The 27,509-nt window shown below is 44.1% G+C and overlaps 1 protein-coding gene across 1 annotated transcript in view; it reads right to left on the reverse strand.

Annotated features, from left to right (window-relative positions):
- The window catches only part of ERI3 (ERI1 exoribonuclease family member 3), a 299,483-nt gene extending 272,470 nt beyond the window's left edge, over window positions 1-27,013 (reverse strand). The window contains exon 1 of the mRNA XM_061632739.1: window positions 26,894-27,013. The gene's annotated coding sequence lies outside the window, so the exon portion shown is untranslated. The remainder of the gene's footprint in view (window positions 1-26,893) is intronic.
- Window positions 27,014-27,509: the final 496 nt, after the last annotated feature.

Below are 27,509 nucleotides of genomic sequence, written 5' to 3' on the forward strand. Positions count from 1 at the left end.
TGCTGTCCACCTCAATAGGCGAAAGTCACCTCAGATAAACCTGTGAATGATGCACTGCCAGAAATCCCCAGCAAATCCATCTAGGAGAGGCCTCATAACATCAGGGACAAAATTCGTAAAGAATTGTCCTGGCTGGGCCCACTGCTTGGTTCTCAGAGATAACTCCAAAACTCCTTTTTATTTCTCTCCCGTTTCACACACGTTTTACCTACCTCAATTTGGAAAAATGCCATGTATGTAGCATGTTTGTAGCTGCCCTGAATCCTAACATGCTAAAATTAAGAGGACTGATGAAGAACCTTACATCAGTAGTACATGCTCTGGTAACCTCGCATTTGGACTACTGCAATGCGCTCTACGTAGGGCTGCCTTTGAAGACAGTTCGGAAGCTACAGCTAGTGCAAAATGCGGCTGCCAGATTGCTAACAAGGACCAAGCGGTCCGAGCACATAACACCTGTTCTGGCTCGCTTGCACTGGCTACCAATATGCTTCCGGGCCAGATTCAAAGTGTTGGTATTAACCTATAAAGCCTTATACAGCATGGGACCACAATACCTGTTGGAACGCCTCTCCCGATATGAACCGGCCCGTACACTACGTTCTGCTACGAAGGCCCTTCTCCGGGTTCCGACTCATAAAGAGGCCCGGAGGGTGGTGACAAGATCTAGGGCCTTCTCAGTGGTGGCCCCCGAACTGTGGAACAGTCTCCCTGAGGAGGTGTGCCTGGCGCCGACACTGATATCCTTTCGGCGCCAGGTTAAAACCTTCCTCTTTTCCAAAGCATTTTAATTTAAATTAACCTGATTTTCATATTTGTTGTATTGATTTTAGATTGTTCTTATTTTATATGTTTTTATTGTATTATATTGTGTATTTTATTGTATTCTTTGTGTTCACCGCCCCGAGAGCTATTGCTAGTCGGGCGGTATATAAGTCTAATAAATAATAATAATAATAACAACAACAACAACAAGTGGAATCTGCAACAAAATGTTGCTCCAGCCACTCCTTTCCATTTCATCTCCCCCCACCCCTAGTTTTACTTTTGCAAGCCTCAGCTTGCTGATACCTCCCTTTTGTGTGTAGATGGTATCAGGGCTGTGGAGTTGGTACGCCAGACCTTCGACTCTGACTTCCTCTATTTTTCTACTGTCCAACTCCGACTCCTTCATAAATGGCAAATGTATATTAACTAGTAATAACAAATTTACTGTAGTAAAATGGTAGAACGAGGCATTTCATCACCACCACGTGAACCCAGAGCTTGGAAAAGTTACTTTTTTGACCTACAACTCCCACGAGCCCAATCCCTGATATAAAGGGAAAAAGAAGAAATTGTACTAAACTTTCTGAAGGATCCACAAGTATGTTGCTTAGTATTACAAGTCTCATCAATACTTGAACAACAACAACAGATATTTTCAAAAAGTGATTCATATAAAGTAACAGAAAGAGGAAACACTTGGGTTAAAAACTTGGAAGTGCAGTGACTTCTGTCATTTTAGCAAACTCTCCTTTCTTTTCATGCATTCACATGATAGGGAGAAGGGCCTCCAGAGATAACCACAGGGTTCAGGAAGGTGGGTGGTAGGAGGAATTCTTTCAGGTAGCCTTGTCTCAAGCTACTTTAGGACTTTATAGTTAATAAGGCTGTGCAGCATGAGTCTAACCATGAGGCTGGAGAGACCACTAAGCCACCTGACAACATAGCTCCCACAACCACCAGCCCTCAGTAGTGTGTGCTATGTGTTTTGCAGGAGCACAGACATTCCTGCCACGTCATGCTGCTTCTCAAGGGGGGTCACTGCTATGATGTGCAAAGCTCTGAAATTGAAATTGAAATCACTTTGGAGTTGTCCTGAATGCCACGTTGGGATCTGGGGAAGGTCCCTTGGCTCCAGCCCCATCCTGATGCCCATAAGCAATGTGAGATAAATTGACAGCCTGAGGTGAACGTTCTCCTTTATCAGATGGTTGCAGAGCATCCCAAGACAGTTATTTAAAGGAGGGCCCTGCTGAGGGGACCCCTGCACAGGGGTCCAGCTAGAAGTCGTTTGCTTGAGCTGCTGTAAAGATCAGTAGCCCTGGCCTCCACCCTGGTGCAGACTCCTGTTGCAAGTACTGGAATGACAGCTATTATGCCATTTGCAGGTGTACCATAGAGCTTTTCTGGACCAGCATGCCCTTTACAGTGACTCTGTGCTCAGACAGCAAGGCATTGTGAGGCAATCTGTGGAAGTGGCATTGAGTCCATATCAAGTGAGAACATCTGGGATGGGGGTGAGGAGGTTTGTCCTGCATGTGGGGGGTTTGTGCTGGGTCTGCCACTTGTATGCTGATTGGCCTCTCCCTTCTTCCCCTCCCTCTATCTGGATGTATGACAGCCTAGCTAGCAGTAATGATCCACAAGTTCCCAGGAGGCCAGGGTTGTGCCAGCTGAACAGCAAGATGATGACTGAGCTGAGTCTCCAGCCGTGCCTGTTGAGGCTATGCCACCAGCACAGCCAGCTCAGTAGCAGCAGGTGGCAGATTCTCTCTCCCCCAACAGCTCCGATGTAGGGGAGATGCTCTAGGGAGGAGAGGGAAGGTGTCAACCTCAGCGGAGAGGTTCCCGTGGTTCAGATTGCTCTGCTCCTCCCTACTAAACATGTTCAGGACTATAGCTGTAGAACCAAAGTATGTATTCAGAGCAGTCTTATGATACACATTTGCTGGGTTGTACTATTTCAGACTGTAGGTGGAGGAATGCATATTTGAATGCTCCCCTATATAAAATATCCCTGTACATATACAAAACTACCAAGTCAGGGAGAAGGCTGGAGTAGAGCCTTTTCCCCTGTCATGTTACTTGTACATCTGCAGGGCATATTTTCTTCTTCTGGGAAGAACGTTAAAACATACAATCCCACACCTCCACTCTACAATGCTCAGTTCAGTAAAAGCTGAATTTATTTTATTCTGATATGTCAGGGATGGGGAACCTTTCCCAGCAGCCCATGGGCCACATTCCCTTCTGGGCAACTTTCTAGGGAGCCACATGCCAGTGGTGGGTGGGGCCAGAGGCAAAAAGTGGGTGGAGCAATGGATGCAACGTCTACCTTTGAAGAGTAAGCTACATTCCAGCCATGCAGAAGTCAGAGTCCAGATGAGGAAGAGGTATTATGACCGTTCAAGAACACATTCCAGCCAGGTGAAAACACTTAAAGGGGGTGTGGAGCAGGGCCAGTGAGGAATGTGGCCGGAGATGAAGGGTTGTGGCCTGGGGAGGGGGCGTAGTCTAGGAGAGACCAAAGAGCTAGATAGAGAGGCCTGGTGAGCTACATTTGGCCCCCAGGCCCGAGGTTCCACATCACGGTGATATATATTTTACCTCATTATCAATAACTTCTAAAGTTTAAGTACACTATATCACCTGGATTGCCCTAATCCAACAGCTGTCCTGAGTTACAAACTCAGCAGTTTCCACTTCAGATTAGATCATCTGAGCTTTATATCATTATGGTTTTATTCTATTGCAATAGTGGCAGGTGCAACTGTGCCTATGAGGACAGTCTTGGAGGAAACACACTGTTCCATGCAGCCAGATGATTCACCTTTACATATAAAGAAGTTTTGTTTTTACAGCTCTTGTTAAATACATTTTCTCATCATGGCATCAGACATATTAAAGCCCAAAATATGTTGCACTCCCACCCGTCTTGAGCTCAAGCACACTCTTTGTTAAAGTATCCTACCCAAACCTCCTAATTTACCTGCTTCTTTACAGTAAGGCATTCTAATGGTTTGAGGCACATTTATCTTATCTATAGATGTTATTAATTGGTTATGTTCATATTGAGCACAATGTCGAGGCCAGGGTGAGAAGTGGGGTCAAGTTAGAACAATATTTAATCTCAGTTTGGGTTTTATGTTACTTTGATGCACAATGTTAACAATAAAGTAAACAATCCCTGAGATGCACTAATCCTCTAAAAACCCTCCAGAGAAAGGGTCTACTCTACAACTTTCCTAGGCCATTTGTCAATTGCTTTAAAGCACTCATATCAGTTTTGCTTCACAGAATCTTTCATAAAGCTGTGTATCTTGGTGCAAGAATGCAATGCAAGAAGTCTACATGAGACTGGAAAAGCAACAGAAGGATGCAGAGGGTATCGGAAAAGTAGAGCTGAGAGACCAACATTGTGAGCCAAACTAATTTCCCATAGTCCCACTGAAATTCGAGGTGGGAATGTTAGAAATGTCGATCCTATGTGAACAAGGTCAAATTAAATCACTTTTCCAGGCTAGGGAAATTACTTTTGCCTGCAGCAAGAGAGAATGGCACACAGCACAAATTAAGGCAAAGAGCCTAGTGCCCCTGGGCTGGCTGCACTTATATCAACTTAATGCACAACGGATGGAATCTGTAATTAGTGCATTGCAATAGATCCATGTGGGACACTTGCTGACTGACTGGTAGAAGGTTACTTTGACAAGGAAACTAGAAATGGGATCTGTCACAAAACTTACTCTAGTGGGGGAACTAGAAATAGGATCTGTCACAAGGACCTAAGCCTGCCCTGCATTGACAAATATGTCCTGTCTTCATGTCCCAAGCAGGATTTAGGCTGCACTCCAAACTACCAATCCAGCACACTGGATGGGTAGATTAAGCAGAGGTCTCTGTCTGCCCAGCCCTAAGCTGCTCCCCTGACCTCCACCCAGGCCAGTGTGGAGCTCCCATTCCACCTGTCGAAAGTGCAGGCGGAAGTACCACCAGTAGAATTCCTGCAAGCTTTAGCCCACAGGAAGCACAAAGACTGGGCTTTTCAGGGAAGGACTGAGCCATCCCAGGATCCACTGGATCCCAGCCAGCCCTACTATAGTCACCTGACCGTATGGGGCCCAATATGGGCCTGATTGCTAACCAGCTCCAGACTGGCATAGCATAGAGCACAGTTTGCCTGCCACCCACCTTCCACCCTGGCCAGTGTGAGTGTCAGGTTGCAGATGTGGCAGTGGCTATGCTGCTCCATCATGGCCCACTACTACCCAGACCCTGTTTCATTGCCAAAGCTCAATCTGATCTGGTGGTCACTTGTGCAAAAAAAGAACAAAATCAAATACATATTTATATAAAATTAGTACTTGATAATTTATATGCTTGGAGGAAGGGCGGGATACAAATTAAATAATAAATAAATAAATTTTGACATAATTACTTTAATTTGAAACAAATTACATCTCACCATAATGGGGAAGGCTGTAACCAGGTGACCTGTGTGCTTCTCTGTCATCTGTGTAGGTGCTAACCGCTGATGGGCAAATTCAAGGTCCCTTCTTTCCCTGCTTATAGTTCTTTATTCTTAAACTTCAAATTGAGGGCAATCCTCTGTAAAGTAGGGTTCATGGCTTCCGTAGCTTTCGAACAGCTACATAATACCTTTTCTTCATCACTGATAAACCACAACCAACAGAAAGGCCATAGCTTCGTGGTACAGCACGTACGTTTAATGCAAAAGGTCCTGGATTCAGTCCCTGTTATCTCCAAGGATGGTCTGGAAAACACTCCTGTTTGAAACCATGGAAAGATGCTTCCAGCCTGTATGGACAATATTGACCAAATGAATCAATGGCCTGATTCAGTATAAGGCAGTTCCTCTTGTTGGGGGTCTGTTCTATATAATCTCTTAGGGATCTCTTCCTGCCAGTGACTCTGAATGTAAAATATTGATTGTGGGGAGGAGGGTGGATATTGCTTACGGAAGCCAAAACTGCCTACAGGTAAACCTGCTTACAGATAAAAATCCTGGACAAATTAAAAGTTATTTGCCTGCCAATTAAATTACGTTAGAGTTGGTGCCAGATGGGTCTCTTTTGGGAGAAAGCATTCCTTTTTCTAAGCTGACTAACTTCAGGTGGTAGTATGGAGAAGGGCCTCCACAGATGACCACGGGGTTCAAGCATCCTTGGCTGTTTGAAGGCAGTCTTTCAGGTGCTTTGTCTCAAGCCATTTAGGACTTTATAGGTAATCACCAGCACTTTTAACTGTCCCTGGAAATGAATTGACAACCAGTGCAGCTCTTTCAAAACTGTTTATATGATCCATATAACCAGGCCTAGTTAGTAACATAGCACTACCATTTTATACTTACTGAAGTTTCCATTAAATGTTCAAAAGCAGCCCATATACAACACATTGTAGTAGTCTAATCTGGAGACTACCAGTGCACAGAAGATAACTGTGTTCAGGATATCTGTCCAGAAGAGGTTGTAGCTGACACACAAGCTGGTGGAAGGTACTGCATACCACTCTAGTCTCCAGGGATAATAATGGATCTAGCAGAATCCCACGACTATGAACTTAGTCCTTCAGGAGTATGTAACTCTACCCACAACTAGATTATCCCTCCTTCTATGGCCAAATTAATCACCTGCCAACAGTAGTTATGTCTTGTCTGAACTTCAGATAATTGTCCCTCATCCAGTTCGTTACTGATTGTAGTCCTCTGTTCAGTACCTCCACCACTTCATAAAATTGTGATGAAAAACAGAAACAGAGCTGGGTGTCATCTGTATAATAATGACACCTCTCCCCAAATTTCCATATGACTTCCTTCAGTGTTTAATGTAAATGTAGAACATGTAACTAAGAGCATGTATCCGAGTTTCCTTATTTGCCAATCCATTTTCCTATTGTGTTGTGTCTTTTTTTTCCTGAGGGCATAGTATCACAGAATCATAGAATAGTAGAGTTGGAAGGGGCCTATAAGGCCATTGAGTCCAACCCCCTGATAAATGCAGGAATCCAAGGTAAAGCATTCCCAACAGATGGCTGCCCAGTTGCCTCTTGAATGCCTCCAGTGTTGGAGAGCCCACTACCTCCTCAGATAATTGGTTCCATTGTCGTACAGCTCTAACAGTTAGGAAGTTTTTCCTGATGTTCAACTGAAATCTGGCTTCCTGTAACTTGAGCTCATTATTCCATGTCCTGCACTCTGGGATGATCAAGAAGTGATCCTGGCTCTCCTCTGTGTAACAACCTTTCAAGTACTTGAAAAGCGCTAACATGTCTCCTCTTCTCCAGGCTAAACATGCCCAGTTTTTTCAGTTTCTCCTCAAAGGGCTTTGTTTCCAGTCCTCTGATAGGGCAAGGCAGGGACTGTCTTGTTTGTAATTATCTGTAAACCACTCTGCAACCCTTTTTTGGCTGTAGAGTGGAATAGAAATTATTAAAATACATATTTTTTAAATCAAAGTAAAAATTAGTTAAATAAATAAACATAATTTAAATAAATGTTACAAAGGATAGGAGATAAGATGGAATATTGTGGAAACGCACACGTTAAATGCCACTGGACTGAGTAGTAGTCTTCCTGCACCACCTTATGAAGTTGCCCATCCAGGTAGGAGCAGATCTACTGAATATAATCCCTACAATTCCTAACCCAAACTGCATATCCAGAAGGGTACCATGATAAATGGTACTGAAACCTACAGGGAAGGCCAGGAGAGTAAGCAGGGAGGACTAGAGTATCAGAGCAAGAATGGTCAACAACCAAGGATTATGGGAGTTGTAGTTCAACATGTGGAGGGCCACAAATTATCCATTCCAGGAGCAGAGTCAGATTTCCCCTGTCCCTCTCCTAGCATAGTGGTGGCTTGTGTGCCAAATCCAGGCCTGAAGCCAGATTGGAAATTTATTTGGATCCATTTCAAATAACAATAATTTCAGTCTGTGGCCACTGTGTGTGTGTGTGTAGGAGCCACCCATAGATACACCAGATTTGGCATTTGGAACACTACATCGGATCTGGACTATGCACAGTGGTCTGGAGTGAGTCAGGAACTAGGAACTGGAGTCAGAACTGACAAACAATCCAACTCAGAGGGCAAAACAAAAACAAGGATTGTAAAGCAAGCCAGAAATCAGAAAAAAAAGAAGAGCAATCAGGATCAGAGGGCTAACCAGAAGGCATGACCAGAGAACGAGTCAGGACCAATCAGGAAGACCAAAAACTCAACACGCATTAGAGTTCAGGTAGACCATGCTGGTCAAACAAAGTTCCACTGTGAGAAGAAGCTCTCTTACACTCCTTCCTGCCCGGAAGGAGTCAATGGGCAGTATTGGCAAAGTCATTCTGGAAGGTTCTTGTCTGAGAAGATTTAGACTGCATCCAGATGTTGGGTTTATTGCATTACTTTTCCTGATTATAATGCTAGCCCACTTGTCTGGTTTTTGAATTTTCCTTTCACAGTCAGTATATTTTGCCTTATGGATCTGTGTTGTTGTTTTTAATCAATATACCACCATGTTGCACTAAATTTCATTCACACCAGTGGGGTGGGGTGACACAACAACAGCAGATGTCATCAGGCATGTCACACATCCCCTTTATGCAGATGCATGCTTCTGTATGCCAGAATACTGCCCCAAATTTTCTTACGTGAGCAGCAGTGGTGTGATCCCAGGAGAATTGTAGGGAAAATAAAATGCCAGTCTCCTACAGTTTTCCAGGTTAATGGGGCTGCGAACAGATTTTCCTGGAAGCAATTCACATGGGAATTAGCACTAAACTTCTACTTGATTCCACTAGATCTCCAGAAGCAGCTCTTACGTTGTGTGGAAGAGCACCTAAAACACAAAAATTAGGAGGTAAGGAACTATCAAGAATATTTAATAACGTGGTGTCTGAATGCCACTGTAGAGATACTGCTGACATGGTGACTGTGACTATAACTTTTCTCAGAAGCTGTAGTGATGCAGCTGGCCACATGGAACAATTGTCAGCATTTCCTGAGATGCTACCACCAACCAATTTTGAGGATGATCTGCAAGGTATGCAGAAAGGCCAATTGCTAGTTTACTATAAACTGTCATGGCTGAAAGTCACATGGACAGAATTTTCCCATGGCTAGGTCAATTACATATTGAGAATTAATGTGTTCAAGATAATTGGGTGCATCCACAAGCTTCTTTCTCCCATGGCTGCCACAAACTATTGTAAGAATCAGCACTGAAAGTATTTGGAGATTTGTATGAGTTCAGTAATGTTGAATTAGTGCCTTTGCATAATCTAGCACAGATCAAATGCTTTAGCCTTCACAGGATTGTCATTCCAAAACATTTTTAAAAATCAAATCATACCTACTCTCCAAAACAAATCATAATAATTCCTTTACTGAAGCATTTCTTTGTTCTCCTTCAAATGTTCCCATGATGCCTATATAAAAATTGACAAAGACTGGACAGCAGATCAAAATGGATCACTGATGACTTGTATTGCTCCACTCTTTCCTCAGATTAACTGTAGTTTTTTTCCACCTGCTTTTCTTCTCCTGTATTTAGGCTTTGAGCAGGGCTATATTTTATACTCTGTACATTGTCCAATGCAATTGTCCCCAGTCAATGACTGGGATTCCTGAAGGATTATAGCTTTGCTTAAAAATAATAATTTTATTTCCTTGTTGCTTTTCAAGCCTTTCGAGTTATGCCACAGTTGAGTTTTGAACAATTTCCTACCATATGGAAGAAAAAACCTGGACTTATTCCTATTAAGGCAGTAATACTCAAGCAGCAGCCATCTGGTGTGTGTATAAGTTTCTTGCTTGTACCCGAGTGAATGCATTCTGCTGCAGTGCATGGAGATCTGTGTATCGAGAGACAAAAGGATATTAAATATTATTTCTGTTACTTCACACTGTTACTTCACACTGTCTGCTCCATCTGGAGAGACAGGTAGCAGAACTGTAATTTAAGGAGTCCAGGATATGTAATTTCCCACCTGTGTTTCAGGCCACATAAGACTATTACTCAGAAGCACCTACATTTCTCGCCAATTCCCTGGTTCTACACTTTGACTGGACATGATTATAAATGATTAAATGGATATATGTGCTAGGTATGCATGCCAAAGGCACAAATCCTTTTCCTAAATGTGTGTGCGTGCACATACGCACGCACGCACACACACAAACACAGCACTGATAGTATTGCTAGACTTATGAGGTACACAAAGGTAGCCACTTAACTTAGGGGAGAGATCATAGCTCACTTATATAATGTGTGGTTGATTTGTATGCTTCAGTTTAAACCATAGCATCTCCAGTTAAAAGGGTCAGGTGATAGGAGGCAACAGCAGTGCATGAGGGGGCAGTGGCAGCAGTGCTCTCCTGGTGGAGGTAGCAGTACTGCATTTGCTGTGCTGGTAACAAGTGTTCTGAAAGACCTTGTTTCAGCCCCTGGAGAACCACTACCAGATGGAAAAATGGGTTAGACTGACAAATAATCTGACTTGGTATAAAACAGCTTCCTATGTTGCAGGTTTATGAAAATTAAAGGTAAGCAATGAGGTGATGAAGGTTGTAACAGGAGTTACTGCAGTATCCCTGGTGTGTTAGAAGTGGTGCTAAAAGGTGTGCCCTTGAGAAAGTTGGTTTTTTTCTTAAAAACATTTGGCAAACTAATATATTCAGATGTTTTCATTAGTTTATTGTTTATGATTATTTAAATGTTATTATATGTTGTAACTATTAGTGTGCATTAAGTATTTTTTATGTTTTAACTGCTTTAAGTATGGTTTATCTATGGAAAGACAGCACACGGATAAATGATTATTACTATGATAATTTGTAGTACCTGAAATTTCTTCCTTCTCTTTTTGTGCCTGCTAGAGGTTATAACCCAGTTTTGTGGCTGGTTTTGAGGTTTGTAGATAACATCACATTATGCAGAGTGGTAAAAACAAAAAGAGATTGAAAAGAGTGCAAAAGTGACGGTGAAGAACTCCAAACTGGGTGAACATACGTTAAAATGACAATTTAACTTCAGTGTAAGTAAGTGTGCTAGGCACAGCGGGCACAGAAATCCTAATTTCATATGCAATATATAATGATCAGGCCTGAGCTGAAGGTAACTGACCAGAAGAGGGATCTTATGGTCATGGTGGACAGTTCACTGAAAATGTCAACTCAGAGTACGACAGCAGTGAAACAGGCAAATTCCAAGTTACAAATCATCAGGCAAGGGATTGAAAATAATACTGCCAATATTGTAATTTCTTTATATAAATCTATGGTGTATTTGTTTGTTTTTATTATATACTAGGGGCTGCCACCCCTGCTCACTTCGCTTGCCAACCCCGCTTACACCCTACTCAACAGCTCCCCCGGGGCCTTTCCCCACCCCCTTTGCCAGCCACCCCGTAGCCATCTCTCCATTCTCTCTGCTATGCTGCCCCTACCACTCCCCCATTGCTTCTGCCAGTGTTCCTAGCTGTCACCCCACCCCCTCACCAATCCCACAACACTTCTTGCCAGAGCCCCTCTGCACCCACACTGGTTGCAGAAACTCTCCCCCTTCCCCTCCAAGGGTCTCCAAACCTTCCCCTCCCTCTCCCTGGGTCTGCAAACCTCCTCCCTCTCCACGGGTCTCCAAATCACCCCCACCCTCTCCACAGGTCTCCAAACCTCCCCCTCCCTCTCCATGCTCTCTAAACCTCCCCATGTCCCCCACGGCTCTCCAAACCTCTCCATGTCCCCCCACAGCTCTCTAAACCTCCCTCTCATGTATCTAAACCTCCACCCTGCCCCCATGAGTCTCCAAAGATCCCCCCGCCTCCCCACAGGTCTCCAAACATCCCCCTGCCTCCCCACTGGTCTCCAAACTGGAAGTGTTTACAGATAGCATGACACTTACAAAAATCTAATATAGTAAGATAAGAAACAAAATAAAACACAATAATAATAATAATAAATGTATAGGGTGTAACCACATTTGGAATACTGTGTTTCCTTCTGATTGCCACACTTCAAAAGAAGAGGTTTTAAAGCTGAAAAAGGTGCAGAAAAGGGTAACAAAAATCATCTGGGAGCTACAGCAACTCCCCAAAGAGGAAAGATTACAATGTTTGGGGTTAAATAGTTTAAGAAAAAAAGGTGAGGGGGGTGGGGAATGATGGAAATGTATAAACATTGGCATGGTGTAGAGAAAGTAGTTAGAGATATTTTTTTCTCTATATCCATAATACTGGGATCTGGAATATTTCAATTCAGCTGAATGATAAGAGATTCAGGATAGACAAAAGAAAGTACTTCTTCACACAGCCAATAGTTAAAACAATGGAATTTGCTTTCACAATATATGGTGAAATTAGAAATGGATTAGATAAATTCATGGAGGAGAAGGGTATCAATGGCTCCTACTGGGAGGAAGGGCAAAATATAAATATAACAACAACAACAACAACAATAATAATTGGGAGAGAGTGATGTCCTCAGAGAGTAGTTATGTCCTGCTTTTTGGCTTCCCATATGCATCTTGTTGGCCACTGTGGGAAACTGATTTGTGGATTTGATTATACAGCCACAAGAGTGGTTGTATACTATAGCCAGCATGGGTTTTTTGCATTCCTCAATGTTAAATTGAAAATACCCCCGTGCCATTCTGCTGCTACCCATAAGCTCATTTCAAAACAAAACCTTACAAAACTTATAGTACTAAACTCAGAAACACTTGCTTAACAACTGTTTTCAAGGCAATACACAAAACACTCAGAGAATTGTGAGTTCAATGTGTAAAACAAGAGGGACTCCTAACAGAGCAGACCAGAGGGAGCTGTCTCAGTTCGTCCAGTGGCGTCACTAGCGGGAGTGCGGGGGGGTGCGGACCTCCGGTGCGTGCCCTCCCAGGGGCATGGACGAGGAGGCTGGACTTGCATGCACGCGCCTGTGCACGCACACTCAAGGCCAGCCACCCTGTCTATGCCCCTGGGAGGACGCGCGCCGGAGGGGCACCCAGCCGCAGAAGCCCTGGGAATGCCGGCGTGCCTCCCTCGCCCCGTCGACGCTGCTCCCGCTCCCGCTCTCGTCTACCCGCCCGCCCGCGGAGTGGCTCTGGGTGTCACCCCCCTCATGGTGACACCCGGGTGCGGGCCGCACCCTCCTCATCCCGGTAGGTACGCCCCTGAGTTTGTCTACAGGTAAGGACATATAAGCAAGCCAGCTTTCAGAGAGCGAGCGAACAGAGCGAGGGAACAGGGAGGGCAAACAGGAGTTTGACAAAGGAGTTCCACAGGGGAGGTCAAGGGGGAGGTCCCTAAAAAAAAAAAATTACTAACTCTCCTTGTGCAGCACACTGCATACCAGTGGGACTCTCAGGTTTACCCTGAAGCAGGACAGGACAAAGCACAGGCCACTCCAAAACAAGTAGTCAGCAAGAAAAGAAAGGTAGAAGATAGTATGAACGGGAAGGATTCTCCAGTGGTTGTGACTTGCAAGGTGTGTGCCATGTTTATTTTCTTGTCTGAGAACAACATGGCGTACATGTGCAAAAAGCACAAGCTCGTGGCACTGTTGGAAGAAAAGGTGAGAGGCCTGGAATGGCAGGTGGCCACACTGAGGACTATAAGAGAAGATGAAGTGTCCTTAAACAGAATGCTGGAACAACAGCAGCAAAGAGACGTGGAGGTGGAGGAGCAACAGCAGGTAGTAGCAGAAGAGGAGACTGCTTTGGAGAGGAATAACGAAGTGGAGGAAACTCAGTGGGAAAGGGTGACAGTTAGGAGCAGAAGAGCTGGAAGACACCCTTCACCAGTGGAGCTATGGAACTGCTTTCAACCCCTCAAGGAGGACAGCCTGTGATGGAAGAATTACAGGAGACCCCATGTGACAACGAGCAAGAGGCTGAAGCTCAATCAAGCAGGGACAATGAAACCATGCCCCACAACAAGATGAGAAGAGTACTAGTAGTGGGAGACTCCCTACTGCGTGAGATCAAAACCCAAGTATGCCGAGAAGATCTGTGGACTCGCCAGGTATGCTGTCTACCAGGAGGACGGATTAGAGATGTGACGGAAAGGTTGCCATCACTCATCAAGCCCACCGAAGGTATCCCTTTCTCCTCATCCATGTGGGAACAAATTATACTGCCAAATGGAGCTATGAAGAAATCACATCAGACTTTGAAGCCCTGAGAAGATAACTCAAGGACTTTGGGGCCCAGATAGTTTTTTCATCCATCCTTCCAGTACTTAGAAAAGGAGTAGAAAGGGAAAGAAAAATACTGCGTTTGAATGAATGGCTACAAAGTTGGTGCAGACGTGACAGATTTGGATTCTGGGACCACGGGCTATGGTTCCTGGAAGATGGATTGCTGGCAAGTGATGGGCTGCATCTCACAAGGACTGGGAAGAATGTGTTTGGCCACAGCATGGAGAAGTTCATCAGGAGGGCTTTAAACTGAATCCTAAAGGGGAGGGAGACTTAAACTTGGTGGTAACGACTGATGAAGGCTTGTGCACAGTAGCGGGACCAGAGAGATCGGCTCTAATAGGGCCCAGTAACAGCTCTCAGAAAAATGTAGTAAGAAAGCAAGCCATAAATCACATGGTCTTCAATGTCTGTATACTAATGTGCAGAGCATGGGAAACAAGCAGGACGAACTTGAACTCTTAATACAGGATGGCAATTATGACTTGATAGGTATAACTGAAACTTGGTGGGATGACTCCCATGACTGGAATACAGCAATTGAAGGATACAACTTGTTCAAGAAGAACAGAAGGAATAAAAAGGGAGGTGGAGTTGCGCTATATGTTAAAAATATATATTCCTGCACAGAAATACAGGAAGATGAGCTTGGTAGCTCCACCGAGAGTATCTGGATTAAAATTAATGGGGCAAGTAATAAAAAGAATGTGATGCATGGAGTCTACTATCGACCACCCAGTCAAGAAGATGAGAATGTAACTTTTGAAAAGCAAATTGCCAATGTTTTGAGGAGGCATGATGTAGTAGTAATGGGGGATTTCAATTATCCCGATATCTGTTGGGAGACAAATTCTGCCAAACACGGCCCCTCCAAGAAATTTCTGACTTGTGTTGGAGATACCTTCCTCCTACAGAAAGTGGAGGAAGCAACCAGAGGATCAGCTATCCTGGACTTGATTCTAACCAATAGAGATGACTTGGTGGATGAAGTGGCAGTTACGGGAACTCTGAGGGAAAGTGACCACACCATACTTGAATTCTTGATTTTAACAGAAGCAAAAGCTGAGAGTAGCCATACGTGCACCCTGGACTTCAGGAAAGCTGATTTTAATAAACTCAGAACAATTGTAAGTACGGTTCCATGCCAAGCCACCCTGATGAGAAAAGGAGTCCAAGATGGGTGGGAGTTTCTAAAAAAGGAAATTCTAAAAGTGCAATGGCAAGCAATTCCAACAAGAAAAAAAGGGGGGAAACTACAGAAGAAGCCAATGTGGCTTCACAAAAAGCTTAGAGATGACCTGAAAACAAAAAAGGACACATACAGGAAGTGGAAAGAAGGCCAGGCCACAAAGGAAGAGTATAGGCACGTATCACGGAATTGCAGGGATGGTGTCAGGAAGGCTAAAGCTGAGAATGAGCTGAGGCTAGCGAGGGATGCTAAAAGCAACAAAAAAGCTTTCTTCAGGTATGTCCATAGTAAAAGACAGAGAAAAGAAATGGTGGCACAGCTACTCAATGATAGCAAAACGGTAACAGATGACAAAGAAAAGGCAGAAGTGCTCAATTCCTAGTTTGGCTCAGTCTTCTCCCCAAAAAAGGGTCTATGACCATCCCGGGAAACATGAAGTAGAAGGGGCAGGATTGGAGCTTGAGATTGATAGACAAATGGTCAACAAATACCTAATCACTTTGAACGAGTTCAAATTGGCAGGGCCTGATAAACTGCATCCAGTTGAAGGAACTGGCTGAAGAACTCTCAGAACAGCTGTCTATTACTTTGCGAAATCATGGAGGACTGGTGAAGTGCCGGATGACTGGAGGAGAGCTAATGTTGTCCCCATCTTCAAAAAGGGCAAAAAGGAGGAACCAGGGAACTACAGACCAGTCAGCCTAACATCAATCCCTGGAAAAATTCTGGAGCAGATTATAAAGCAGTCAATCTGTAAGCACCTTGAAAGCAATGCAGTGATTACTAGGACCCAACATGGATTTATGAAGAACAAATCCTGCCAAACTAATCTTATCTCATTTTTTTATCGGGTAACCTCCCTTGTAGACTGTGGGAATGCTGTGGACATACTATATCTCAACTTCAGCAAAACTTTTGACAAAGTGCCCATGATATTCTGATTAGCAAGCTAGCTAAATGTGAGCTGGATGAAACAACTATCAAATAGATCCACAGTTGGCTCCAGAATCGTACTCAAAGAGTGCTTATCAATGGTTCCTTCTCAAACTGGGCAGAAGTAACGAGTGGGGTACCACAGGGCTTGGTCCTAGGCCCAGTGCTCTTTAACATTTTTATTAACGACTTGGATGAGGAGGTACAAAGCATGCTTATCAAATTTGCAGATGATATAAAGTTGGGGGGCATAGCTAATACCGTGGAAGACAGAAACAAAATTCAAAGGCACCTTGATAAGCTGGAGCATTGGGCTGAAAACAACAGAATGAAATTCAACAGGGATAAATGCAAAGTTGTACACTTAGAAAAAAGAAACCAAATGCACAGTTTTGATTGATTGATTGATTTTATTATGGTCAATGACCAGCAGAAATCACGGTACAAAATATAAAAACATCATAAAAGGAATTAACAGTGCAATACTTGTATGGTAATGAGCATATAAACACAGTCTAAAAACATGCTTCAAATTGCAACGATCATTGATTTGTCAACGCTTTTTGGAGTTTAATCGCTGCATCACAGAAGCTCACGACCTTGGATGTTACTAGGGGGATTTTATCAGCTAAAAGGTATTGTACATAAAAAGCAGCATCCCTACCCGGAAACTTCTGTAGGATAGGGGTAATAAACCAACTACGAAGGTCGTGATAAAAAGATCATTCTAATAAAACATGACTTACAGTCTCTACAGCACCAGTATCGCATGGACAGTGATGTTCAGCGAATGAGATTTTTTGATACCTACCCTCTAAAAGTGCAGATGGTAGGACATTATGTTTGGCCAGTGTGAATGCTTTCCTGAGTCTGGGTATATGGAGGAGGTCCAGATAATGCGCCAGGGTAAAAACCTTAGAATAAAGGTTAAGATCAGGGCTAAGACCAGAGAGGGACAGGGGTTTTTGGAATTTCATATCAAGTATTCTCTGCGTAATAGCCGACTTTGCTTGGGAGAACCCTAACGCTAGGATGGTAGAGGGGGAGAAACCTAGAACGGCAAGTTTAGTAAGTAAGGATTTCTTCCATTTTGACTTATAGTTATCCGATAGCATGAGGGGAGCCAAACCGACTGGTGCAAAAATCAGTTTTAGCCAGTACCTAAATTTGAGCACCCATATGTGAGCCTCGATGGTAGGCAGACTGGCTTCAAGGCATAATTTGGCGTTCGGGACACATGGGGGGGTACCCAATATGTTCCTTAGAAACTTGGTTTGAATAGTTTCAAAGGAGGTATGGCTGCCATAGACACTTATCTGGGCACCATATAGTAACTGCGAGATGACTTTAGCAGAAAATACCTGCAATGCTGATGGAACAAATTGCCCGCCGTTCGTATAAAAGAAGGAGAGGAGCGCCTTAGTGCTCCTCATGGCACTTGCCCTGGCATTTTTTGCCTGCAGGTGCCATAATCCGGAGGAATGAAGGGTTATTCCCAGATACCTGTATGATAGTACTTGTTCTATGGGGGTGCCATTTACTCGCCACCGATGTTTCACCCTCTTCTTAGTAAATACTACAACCTTGGACTTACTATGATTAATTACCAGCAGTTCATTATTATAATAACTGGCAAGGACTCTTAGTAAGCGACGAAGACCAATACTTGTGAGAGACAAAAGTACTGCATCGTCTGCATATAGAAGAATAGAAAGAGGTCTATTTGACAGAGTAGGGTGGTGCGTAGGAAATTGCATCAGGCTTTTAATTAGGGCGTTAATATATAGATTGAACAATGTGGGGGCTAAAATGCAGCCCTGCTTAACTCCCTTGAGGGTGGAAATGGGTCTAGATAGGTTACCAGCACTGTTGCATCTTATATGGACCTGGGTGTTCTGGTATAGGCCGTGAATCAGTGCTAATAAGCGTCTGTCAATATTGGTGGATTCAAGTTTGGTCCAAAGTTTATCTCTTGAGATAAGATCGAATGCTACATTAAAATCAATGAAGGCAGCATAAAGAGCACCCCCTGGCTTAGAGGTATATTTTTCAACAAGATGTTGTAGGACAAAAGTGTGGTCCAAAGGGGAACGACTCGCCCTGAAACCGGCCTGCTCCTCCTTAAGAATATTTTCCCGTTCCATCCAAGTTTGCAATTTTGTTAGTAAATGGCTTGCATAAAGCTTGCTTAAGATATTCAGGAGGCTGATAGGTCTATAATTGGCTGGGTCCGCCCAACTACCCTTTTTGAAGATTGGAATGATAGTGGCAAGACCCCAGTCCTCAGGGATGCAAAGAGTTCGATCAAAACTCGTAAATAAAACTGCCAGGGCCAGTGCCCACCACTCTGAGTTAGATTTAATTGCTTCTGGGAGAATGTTGTCAGGCCCTGGAGCTTTACCCAACTTCAAGTTAGCAATTAAGGAGGTGACAGGGGACCAATTTGGAAGATTGTTTGTAGGGTTCTCAGTCCTATCGACCCTGGTTTAACGTCTTGAGAAGATGTTGTGGAAGTACGACTCCCATGTATTTGCGGGAATATGATAATTCACAGTGGTGGAAGCGTTGGGCCAGCCCCTGGTTACTAGCTTCCAAAAGATGGACGAGTTCTTGGACCTTGCGGCTGTGATCAAGGTCTGCCAAAGGTAAACCTGAGCTGATCTTTCCCCCACACTTAATTAGAAGTTTGTATTTCTTTTTTAATGCGAGACATTCGGCAGGCAGAGCCGGAAGATCCTTTGCTCTATACTTCTCTACTCTATATTTCTCTACTAACATTTTCTTCAGGTCAACACAGTCCTTATCAAACCACGGTTTGGAATTGTGGGGGCGAATGAAGGGCCTTGCCAATGGCTTGGGAATCAAACAGTGTTGTATGTCTGAGATCAATTTATACTATGCGGCTAACATTGCTTCTCCGGGAGCCGCTGCTAGCAGTTTTTCATGGTGACGAAGGCAACTGTGCGAATAAAGCATTCCTTTTAAATCCTTCTCCAACTTAGTCGACCATCTGACACGTGAGGCTCTTATTTCCAGGATCGCTTTCAAGATTGGAGGCTGCTCAATATGAGTAGTTTGGGTACCGCAGCACATCGAAAGGGTCAGAGGAAGATGGTCACTGTCAGGACGATCGTCAACTATGCAGGATGATAAGTTACTTAGTAGGTCAGTGGACACAATAAAGAAATCAATTGATGATGCTCCTGTACCGGAGAAATAAGTAAATTCACCGCTTTTGTCGGCCTCCACGGACCCATTTGCTAGGACAAAATTCAGTCTAAAAAGCGCTTGGATAAGACAGAAGCCAGCATAGTTGAACCCTTGATCTTTAGAGCGGCGAGTTGGTAGAGAATGGATCTCATCAGGGGCAGGGGGGACTTCGTGGAAATGGGCATATAAGGCCTCATTGCTAGGACCTATCCTGGCATTGAAGTTGCCCGCTATCACCACTGCCACCTCTGGGTAAAGCGTTGTCAGCTTGCCTATGTAAGCCTCTAGTTCTTGACAGATTTCATTTATTCGCCTTTTTTGACAGTTCGGGGGGAGGTTGACGTTTATTAGTACCAAACACGTCCAGTTAAGCTTGAGAACTAGTGACATAGCTAACTCTGACAAAGGATCCAGTCTAGTAGCGCTGGTTCTAAGATTTGTAGCAACCAACACACTCAGTTCACCTTTGGGGTGGCCGCCTTTATCGCTGGGCGTTGCCTCCAATGAATAGGCAGAGTAGCCATCCAGTTCTAATGACTCAGTGGTCCAGGTCTCTTGGAGGAAAACAATATCATACTTGTTTACATAGTCCATAAAGGAGGGGTCTGCAGCTTTGGACTTCCATCCTGTGATATTCCAAGAGAGAAATAACAACTGGGATGCCGAGCAAGTTGTTTTTAGTCAGGGCTTGACAGGTTTGCCTCCCGTAATTTGTTGGGATAGAGAAATTTTCTGCATATGGGGAGCACTAGCTGTTGGAGGTGGTTCAGTCGACAGAAACTCAATTGATTCTAGAATTGCATCCACCCAACTAACGTTGGATAGATGTATCTGCTTAGGGTTAGAAGGAGACCCCCTATAGGCAAGTGCCTTTTGGGGGGAGCCTTCCTCGTTTTTGTCCAGCCATCTCATTTTTGTCCAGGCAGGTATTGGACTTGTTGTAACTATTGCCCTTGAAGATGTAATTGTCTGATTCTTCTTTATGGGAATTTGGGCTAAATTCGCTGCTGGGAGATTAATTTCTGCAGCCTCAAGACAATATCTGTTTGAGCTGGTGCCGGTAGCACGGCGTAGGCTTCAAATAGATTTTTTTCTTCTTCACTGAGCACATCGTTCCCATCAGCGTTCCCTAGATTATGGACTGGGTTGTAATCCATAGTCGCTGATTTAGGATTGACTAGGCGAAACGGCACCAACGAGGGTAAGGGTTGCTCAATCTCAGCTTCCAACTCAATTGAATTTCTCCAGGTGCAGGGTCTGACATTGCCGGAGGTTTTTTAGTTAATATAAGCGAACAACTAATTAAGGGCTGTGGAGTAGCTATATTTTCGAAGAGTCTTAATGTTGTTATGCCGATTGATTAAAGGGCATCTCTTTTTTTTTAAATAACTGACTAGTTTTTCCCAACGAGCTGAAAGTCACCACTGTTCGAGCTGTGACCTGGTTAAAGTATAGGTATTCCACATTCAATATATCTCCGGGAGAGAAAAGGCCTGGTATAACAGTTTCAAATGTTCCCAAAAGGTGAGTTTTGCATTCGTTAAGTACAATGCGACCCGGTGGTTTAGGGTAGTTGGACAGCACAAGTTTCTGACGGTTAAGGACTAAAGTCCATTTGGTCTCAGGAGGTCGGCACTGGGCTAATTTGGTATCCAGGAATGTGAGCGACCAAGGATCTTGCTGGTCTGAGGTCTGACACTGGTGGGGGATGGGGGATGCAGGAGGTAAAAGAGAAGGGGATATCACTTTACAGTTAAGGGCAAATTTGTCGTCTTCCATGCGTTCTGGCTGCACTGCAGGTTTTAACCTCCGATCACTCTTCAAGTTAGGGATAGCGTCCAATAGTTGAAAGAGTTTGGCAAAGTTCATTTTGCTATAGCATTTAACCTTTGGCTGCTTGATGTTCTAGCTTTTCTTGGAGGTGATGTTCTTCTTGACGCTATTACATCGCTTATTTCGTTTGTTGCTGGAAGAATTCCTGGGCATCTTAGTGCCGTGGCTCTTGGGCTTATCCCTTCGCGTTGTTTGCATGCAACTTATGGAAGTCTGAGTTCCCCTTGATGCATTACCAGACCATCGGGTAAGCTTACTGTGAGCCTCCACTAGTGTAGATAAAAGTTTATTAGACTCAGACAGAAAGGTCTTGACAAGATCAATGTCCTTGGCTAACATAAGAAGCCAGCATTCGAGTGGAAACTTGCCGACCATAATCAATGGATTATCCTCGTTTGATGGCTCAAGAGGGGTGTATGAGTTTGTATTGGGTGATACATCATTACAAGTTGGGTGGCTAGATATACATTGACACCCGACTTTTGGCTCAGTCAGGTCTTTGGCCACAAGAGGAGCTTCCGTCTGCTCCAGATCTTCTGCAACAGCAAGCTCCCATGCAAGATTAGGGAAAGAAGGGACAGGAGCCTCCATTTGTAGCGCTCTATTAAGGTCCAGCAACCAGTCCAGGGGAGTATTTGCCAAGGGAGGAGTATCTTCCGCTTGTGCTGTTGGAATGCTGGCTCTGTTTTTGTCTTTACTGAAGGTTCTAGATATACTGGCCTCACTTCCCTTAAGCCTCTTTTCATCTACCGTATCCTCTGGGTTCCCTGGTTGTTCTTTAGAGATAAAAAAATGATTTATATTTGCTTGCTTGAGTTTCCTAGTATGAAGGACAAGCTCCGATGGGACCAACCCCAGGATTTTATAGTCCCTCCTAGTATGAACCATAATTCCAGCTATTGCTTTAAATAAGCGAGGTTAGATAGTGCAAAGAGGGAGCAAAATAGGGTGAGTTTCCTGCAGCCACGCAGCTAAGTAAGCAGTTTATAGTTTATATTCTTTGCTTACTTGTTAGTGCTTGTTGGTGCTTGTTAGTGCTCCACATCGTGAGCAAGTCCAGACTGGAGGAGGAGGGAGAAGAAGGTAAGATAAGATGCTGTGTAGACTTTCACTCTCCGTCAGCCAAAAGACAACAAATTTGAGGCTTTTCAGAAGTAATTGGTGCAGTAAGAGTTAAAAGGAGATAAAAGCAGCAGGAAGGCGAGTGTCAATGATTAGTTCAGTGGTTTTAAACTGTTTTTAAAAATAAAGAACATTGCAGCGCTGTCAAAATGCCGGCTGCCTGCAAGTCGCCATTTCCCCTTATCAAAATGCACAGTTATAAGATGGGGGATACTTAGCTCAGCAGTACGACATGTGAGAAGGATCTTGGAATTGTCGTTGATCACAAGCTGAATATGAGCCAATAGTGTGATGTGGCTGCAAAAAAGGCAAATGCTATATTAGGCTGCATTAACAGAAGTAAAGTTTCCAAATCGCGTGAAATACTAGTTCCCCTCTATTCAGCACTGGTTAGGCCTCATCTTGAGTACTGCGTCCAGTTCTGGTCTCCGCACTTCAAGAAGGATGCAGACAAACTGGAACAGGTTCAGAGGAGGGCAATGAGGATGATCAGGGGACTGGAAACCAAGCCCTATGAGGAGAGACTGAAAGTACTGGGCATGTTTAGCCTGGAGAAGAGAAGACTGAGGGGAGATATGATAGCACTCTTCAAGTACATGAAAGGTGGTCACATAGAGGAGGGCCGGGATCTCTTCTCGATCGTCCCAGAGTGCAAGACATGAATAATGGGCTCAAGTTGCAGGAAGCCAGATTTTGATTGGACATCAGGAAAAACTTCCTAACTGTTAGAGCCATACGACAATGGAACCAATTACCTAGAGAGGTAGTGGGCTCTCCGACGCTGGAGGCATTCAAGAGGCAGCTGGACAGCCATCTGTCAGGAATGCTTTGATTTGGATTCCTGCATTGAGCAGGGGGTTGGGCTTGATGGCCTTATAGGACCCTTCCATCTCTACTATTTTATGATTCTATGAAAAAACCCAGGCCCCCGTTGGACTTTTTTCTGTCAGGGGTCTCATAATTTGTTGAAATTAATTAAAAATCAGGCATGTTCACAGAGTACCTGTAATCCTATTACTGACTTTGCCCCATACTCTGACCTTCATATTCTGCAGTTTAAAAGTTAAAACAAGGCATGGCTGATTTTTTAATTAATTTAAGAAATTTAACATTTAAGTCAATGATAAGCATGGGCATGCTCAATAAGAACCAACTGTCAGTGTTCTAAAAGCCAGACTCAGAGCTGTTTGGTTTGGCTAATCATGGGGCGACAACCACACCAGACCTTTATTTCACTTTAGATAGTATTGGCTTTCCCCAAAGAATCCTGGGAAGTGTAATTTGTGAAGGTTATTGAGAGTTGTTAGGAGTTTCCTATTTCCCTGACAGAGCTCCAGTGGCCAGGGTAGTTTTACAGTCAGCCCCTCTTCTGGGAATTATAGCTCTGTGAGGGGAATAGGGCCTCTCCTAACAACTCTCAGCACCCTTCACAAGCTACACTTCCCAGGATTATTTGGGGGAAACCATGACTGTCTAAAGTGAAATAAAGGTCTGGTGTGGATGTGGCCAGTGACAGCTTTGGTTTAAATTTGGGTGGGAGAATGTGTGTGCCTGCTGCAGAATAGAAAGGAAACCCTGAAAAACTATGACACTGTTCACAGTTTTCCTTTTTGGAGCTTTCCATCCGTCCACTGCCCACCCACCCAATCTCCTCCCTTCCCCCTTCCTCTCTCCCTTCCGCCTCCCCCTCCCTCAGAACAGTTTACCTATCCTAAGCATGATTGTACAGGAGTAAATCCCACTCAACTCAGAAAGTATGCAAATGATCAAAACTGCCCTCCCCTCCTCCTCCCTCCTATCCTACCCTCTTGCCCCTGCCATCCCACTTCCTTTGCCCTCCTGCTCCTCCCTCTCCCGTTCCAATCCCCTCCTTCTCCCTCCCTCCCTCCCTCCCTCCTTCTTTTGCTTCTCCTCCTCCTCCTCCCCCATGGTTAATTTTATCTATCTTAAGCATGACTGCATGGAAGTAAATCCCACTGAACTCAATAAATATGCAAATAATCAGACCTGCCCTTACCCTCCCCCTCTCCTCTCCTCTCCCCTTTTCTTCCCCTCCCCTCCTTCCTCTCTTCTTTCCCCTCCCCCTCCCCCTCCCTTCTTCCTTCATCCCTGCCCACTCCAGCCCTTCCTCCATTCCTCGTCAGTTTCAACTATCTTAAGCATGATTGCAGGGGAGTAAATCCCACTGAACTCAGTAAGCATGCAAATTGTCAAACTTGCCCTCCTCCCCTACTGTCGTGTCCAGGTTGGGACTCAGGAACCAGACCAGTTGGTGAAAGCAAATCAGTTTTTATTAAAGTAATATCCAGACAAAGACTACGCCGTCTCATGAAGTTTCACTACAAAGCATAACCTGTCCCTTAAGAAGGGGGCAATCGAGCGCGAATTCTCTCACTCCGCCTCAAAGTGCTCTCATCCACACCCCTCCTCTCCCCCTTCTTTTGCTGCCTCTTTTGCTGTCTCCTTGTATGTGGTGAAGGGGGTGCCACTGCCCCCTCTCCTTCTGAGGACTCTGCTTCAGGTATGGGGGAAAGCAGGGGGGCAAGGCCTAAACCATCTGGCTCCTTGCTTTTCCCTCAGTCAGGAGGAGGTTGGATTCCCCCTTGCTCTCCCTCCTTCTCCAACTGCTCTAAGCTCGCAGGGGGAGGAGGCGTGGGAAGCTCACGGGAAGGATATGTGTCTGTTGGACATTCAAGGTCTTCGCTGCCAGACAGTTCTATCTCTGAGCTTCCCTCCCCCTCCTCTGCATCTTCTTCACACGGCTCTGGCCAAAGGACCCCCTCCCTCTCCTCATCTTCTGAAACATCAGGGCCCCAATCCTGCATCCTGACACCTCCCCTTTCCGCCTGCTCTCCTCCACCTCTTTTCCTCTGCCCTTCCTCCTCCTCTATACCTGCCCTTCCTCCTCCTCCTCCCCTCCCCCTCCCCTGTGGTCAGTTTCACCTATCCTAAACATAATTGCAGGGAAGTAAATCCCATTGAACTCAATAAGCATGCAAATTATCAATCCATTCTCAGCAAACTTGCACAGGATCCCATTTCTTACCTCCCAGTTAAAAAGCAGAGAAATTCACTAATAGGCAAAAAAAACCTTGCAGTTTAAGAATATACCTATAGCCAACAGATATTTCCATCACACATTAAAAAGCAGGGAAATTGGGCAGCTATAGTGAATGCACCAGAGCAGCAGGAGACCTGACCTCCTCTGAGATATTGTACTGCCCTACAAATTTGTCAAAATGCAAACACAATTTGTGTTGGTCTTTCACAGTCCAATCCACTTCCTGTGTAGCTTGGAAGAATTTGGTAACATGTGCCTCTGAGCATAAATATCAGTGCGATGTGGCTGCAAAAAAGGCAAATCTATTTTAGGCTGCATTAACAGAAGAATAGTTTCCAAATCACGTGAAGTGCTAGTTCCCCTCTGTTCAGTACTGTGTCCAGTTCTGGACAGTGCACTTTAAGAAGGATGCAGACACACTGGAACAGGTTCAGAGGAGGGCAGCAAGGTTGATCAGGGGACTGGAAACAAAGACCCATGAGAAGAGAATGAAAGAACTGGGCATGTTTAGCCTTGAGAAGAGAAGATTGAGGGGAGCTATGATAGCACTCTTAAATTACTTGAAAGACTGTCACACTGAGGAGGGCCAGGATCTCTACTCTATCATCCCACAGTGCAGGACACGGAATTATGAGCTCAAATTACAGGAAGCCAGAAGTTGCCTTGAACATCAGGAAAAACTTCCTAACTGTTAGAACAGGATGACAATGGAACAAATTACCTAGGGAGGTGGTAGGCTGTCAAAAACTGGATGCATTCAAGAGGCAGCTGGGCAGCCATCTGTCGGGAATGCTTTAAGTTGCATTCCTGCATTGAACAGGTGGTTGGGCTCGATGGCCTTATAGGCCCCTTTCAATTCTATTATTCTATGAGTCACCATGTCAACACATGCTGAAGTAGTCAAATTATTGGTCAATAAGCCAGATATGGTAACTTATGGTAGCTTCACTGCTAGGTCAAGGTGGTTATGTGAACTGGCACATGAATGCACAGATAAAAATAGTCCAATCCAATGCACGATATGACTCCAATATCTGGCACTGGTTTTACACTGATCAGTTTGGCTTCATGTATACACTGAAAGAGACTATTTTCTATCTCTGAAAGTTACCTATTAGCATAAAGTTATATGCTTGGAAAGTGATGCGCAATACTGTATAGGTTTTCCCTCTATATCTAAGCATACTTACTTTACAGCAAATTCCACTTAAAATTAGTTAGACAAGAGATCCAAGTAAATATTATTTGTATTGGATTGTTGGAAATACTCTTATTTGGAAAAGGTGCTAGCAAAGGCCCAGAGCAGCTACTTCTTTTTGATAGGATGCAATTGCATTAATTATTCCACTTCATATGCCCCAGGGCTGTGCTTCATGTGCAAAACGCAGATTCTGGGGCCAAGTGTTACTGAACATTAGCCTATATTAAGCTATGTTTTGTGGATAGGCTTTTAAAGATCACTACTCACTAAAGTACTGTGTTTGCTCCATGCCCTCTGCTGGAAGAAATCAGAATTTAGGAGTTAGGGTTGGCTGGTCTAAACTCCAAAAAATAACAAATTATATGTAAACTTACCATTCTGAAGCAAGGAACATTCATGATACTCGGTGGATTTGTGATATTTTGTTATCAGTATCCATGCCTTCAAAGTGAGGGGCTAACTTCTGCTCTGGATAGATAGGAATCCTGGAGCAATTAGCTTTTCAGCAACCTTTCAGACCAATATGTGAAGCCAAACAGGCCCTATTATTTCCTCCTCCTCTCCCATCCAATCCCACAAAGCCTGCCTGCCAGGGATTAATTCATAATTCAGGGATGAGGCTGTGGTGAAGAAAGACTATCCAGATTTAAAGACCCACTCAAGATTAAATTGCAAAGAAAGTGTAATCCAACAGAATTTACTGGGGACCCTTTTTAAAACAATTTTCATTTTTTCCAGGGTTTTTCCCCCCAGGGACAAGCAGATAATTAAAACGTTTTGCTGGTGAACCTAAAAAATGTAAGAACAGCCCTGCTAAATCAAACCAAAAACCTATTCACCAATATTCAGTTTGTATTCAGTTTGTGATAAATAACTCCAAGATCCTTCTAGCATGTAGTATTGCTGAGCCAAGTATCCCCCATTTTACAACTGTCCATTTGGTTTCTTTTTCTAGGTGTAGAACTTTGCACTTATCCCTGTTAAATTTCA

Source organism: Rhineura floridana, chromosome 6 (genome assembly GCF_030035675.1).
Source record: "Rhineura floridana isolate rRhiFlo1 chromosome 6, rRhiFlo1.hap2, whole genome shotgun sequence".
NCBI lineage: Eukaryota > Metazoa > Chordata > Lepidosauria > Squamata > Rhineuridae > Rhineura > Rhineura floridana.